Source organism: Dipodomys spectabilis, unplaced genomic scaffold, assembly GCF_019054845.1.
Source record: "Dipodomys spectabilis isolate Male_0828 unplaced genomic scaffold, ASM1905484v1 ptg000198l, whole genome shotgun sequence".
In the NCBI taxonomy this organism is placed as follows: domain Eukaryota; kingdom Metazoa; phylum Chordata; class Mammalia; order Rodentia; family Heteromyidae; genus Dipodomys; species Dipodomys spectabilis.
This window is the reverse complement of record NW_024870875.1, coordinates 565,990-569,521: the sequence shown is the minus strand read 5'-3', so window position 1 is coordinate 569,521 and position 3,532 is coordinate 565,990. Positions and strand designations below refer to the sequence as shown.

General features: G+C 32.0%; 1 pseudogene; it reads right to left on the bottom strand.

The window, feature by feature from the left end:
* Positions 1 to 1,688: 1,688 nt before the first annotated feature.
* LOC122121923 lies at positions 1,689 to 1,785 on the bottom strand (annotated as a pseudogene).
* Between the last annotated feature and the right edge of the window lie 1,747 nt (positions 1,786 to 3,532).

Genomic DNA, 3,532 nt, shown 5'->3' with positions numbered 1-3,532 from the left:
TCTCTCTCCCTTTCATGGTTATCATGGATAATATGACTGCTCCATAATTATTCTAATTTATTTTGCTTTTATATTTTTGGTTGCATCATTTCACTTTCTGCTCTGCCATTTCCCAAATCATTTACATAGAAGGCATTATTTCATATTTTCTCATTCCTAGAATAAGCTGCACATGAAGACACCACTGGTCCTCATTTTCAGTCTATACCTTTGAATATGGAGGAAAACATTTCCTCTGCTCTCTATCAATTCCCTACTCTCCAGCTAGTATAATTTCGAAGAGTAAAAATGGAAAAAGAGAAAAAAAATCATGGTGAAATAACAGATGTAGAAATTTCACTGGATTTTTCTGACCAGTTCAACCAACGTGAACTATTGGGGAATACATGTGTACCTCATTCCCACTGGTACTCAATGTCTCTGGTTAGGCAATTCTGATATAGACAAGGAAAAAAATGAAAAAGTGAGGAATGGTAACATTTGCAAAAAAAATGGAGAAGTATTCAAGCAAATTTTTGTTTGGGCTGCTGAAAATAATTGGCTTACTACAGTACAGAGACTACTTTCCAAAAAGAACACTCATGTGAATACTAGGGATGATGATGAGTATACCTCTCTTCATCAGGAAGCCTACAGTGGACACTTTGACATTGTCCATGAATTGGTGGCTCAAGGCAGATATTCATGCAATAACTGTGAATGGCTGGGCAACCCTGCACAGTGCTTATATGTGGAATAATACCAGAGTGGCTTCTTTCTTAGTTCATCATGATGCAGATACCACTGCCCAAACTAAAGTCCTCTTGACCCCCTTGCATCTTGCTGGTTGAAATAGAAATAGCAAAGATATGCTGGATCTCCTTCTATTGAAGCATTATATGAAACCAGGTCTGAAGAACTTGGAAGAAGCTGCATTTGATATTGCCAAAAGGATAAATATGTATCACTACCTCTTTGAAGTTGTGGAAGGCTGTAAAAATTGTTCTCTTAAGTCATAATGGTTTGGTTAAGTTTCTGAAATTTTAAAAATGCCAATCCATCTTTGTGTCCGTACAAAATATTTTCACAATACAAATCAACGGCAATATCTTACTTTAAAAATTCATGGGTTCCATCGTATTTTTCAAGTGAATTGCCTGAGGTTGACGTTAAAATATATGCAAGATTTGTTTGTATACATCTATAATGATTTCTGCCGAGTTTGTGATTTTTTAAATCAGAAATCATTTTAACTTATCTGTTGAAATGAGTAGTACAGAAACTAAAGATATTTCTGGTGCTTGTCTGAAAAAAGTATATTTTAAAATAATCTGTATTTTGTTTGTACAATGTCCAAAATGTATTTCATTTGTTCCTGGATATAATACTTTGACTTCTACATTGTTTTATGATATACCGGTTCATTATTAAATGTGTTATTTCAGATAGCATTCCATATAGAAACAGATTAAGATTCCTTTTTATCCTAGGCCTATATAGTATTTTATTTCTTTGGGATAAAATGACAATGACATCTAATTTGAGAAGTTTTGTAAAGATTATGCTATGTAAAGGCCTTTCTAAGTTGAGGATTTAGTACACTGATGTCAAACTAACTTTCAGATCAATGAATTACATTTATTGTTACATTTGCATTTGTGTAATCAATTTTTTAATAACTGTTTTTAATTTCTTGCATCTGAAGAATGAAAAATATGGAATACTTCACACATTTTCATATCATGCTTGTGCAAGTGCCATGTTAATCTCTATATTGTAATTTGGGTAAACGGGCTGCTGAAGCATGTAGTATCCTGTAAATTTAAGTAGTTAATGATGCAGTCTTTATACAGGCATATATCCTTGATTAACTCTTTGTAACTAGGAAACCTTATTGTTCCAAAAAATGCTATTGATCTTACTTTTCTAAAATTCTGTGTATATTGGAAAAAAACTTATATTGTTTGGTCGATTGCTCACATTTGCAATTTTTTTGTCAATGACTATTTTAAACATTTTTCATTTTAAATTTGATCATACTTTGAAGCCTTTATAGTTAGGTCCAAAGGTGATCCTTTTCAAGTACTTATTTATCAACTGAGTTAGCTTTGTGGAGCTAATGGCTTCAAATTAAGCCTTGCTTAAGAGTTACTTCTAAACTTCTGCAGCTTAAAAGTTCCTAAATGAGGTCATACTGGCACAAATGTTTACCTGACCCTTTACTATTCTTCCATGTAGCAACAGTCCAATCAGAATATCTTACCCTGACAGCCTAGATTTTCTTATTGGAACAAAACTAATCTTAGTTAAAAAAGATCATAGAGAGATGAACAGTTAAGATAGAATCATTTAGACTAGAAGGTATTTTATCAAAAAAATAATTGTTTTTATACCTAACAATTCAAAAGTGGCTAAAGCCAAAAAGGTGAAAAAATTTTCACATGCATGATTACTACTAATGTCCTGGCTAGTCTACCATCCAACCAGGAAGGAATTTACACTACTGCCTTTCATTCACCAAATATTTTCATAGTTACAAGAGAAGTCTATATGTTTCTCCTCCATATTAGGCCTTAAATTGGTAATGTTTTAATCACAGTGTTTGCTCTTGCCTCTAGGCTGTAAATCTACAAATGATAAAGCTTTAGGTCCAACTCTACCAAACACTGAGGTAGAAATAATGGAATAATACATTAAAACACAGTTGCCTTTGATACCCTAACCATAACAAAACATTGCAAAACATATGCTTTTTTCTTATATTATATATAGTTATATATTTTATATTTATACATGCTGATATTTTATTTCACACATTGAAACTTACTAGAATTAATTGATAATTTGAAAAATAAATAGATATATATTACAATAAACAGATTGGAATATAAATAATTAGGTTTAGAATATACGTATTAGAATATGAAAAGTATCAATGCAATGTCTTCTGTATAAACTTGTGATACGTTCTAAGTGTTCTTGGTCTTCAGAACTCACATTGTAAAAAAAAAATGTTATTTTCCTCTAATCTGTAAAGGAATTTATTCTGCTGCTCTGTTATTATTTTAACTCACTGGTTCCAAAATGTTTTTCTCCATATTTCTGAAGCATTCCTACTGATTTTATGCAAATTTTGCTGATACGATGTCTAAAAGGTATTATTCTTCTGCAAGACACACATATCCTAGGATCCCAGGTCTCAGTTATCCGCATCATCAAGTAACAAGGGCAAGACTTCTAATCGAGGCCCATGCAACATGCCCACAGAAAGTAATTGAAAATCCATCTCAATTCCTGACGACACTAGAATTAGCAGTAAGCAATTGTGAAATGCAAGGCAATTTAAAATGAAATATGAGATCACAAAATCTGAAAGAAAGTACAGTAATTCAAACTTTCAATTTACAAATGACCAGCCCATATGAGTGAACAAGATCACAAATGTCACAAATTATTTTTAATACCCCTCTCCTAATAATTACTTAAAAAATTCAGTCCAACGTAAGTAGGCCAAAAAAATAGTTCCTAGAATGATAGATTCATAATTGGTCTA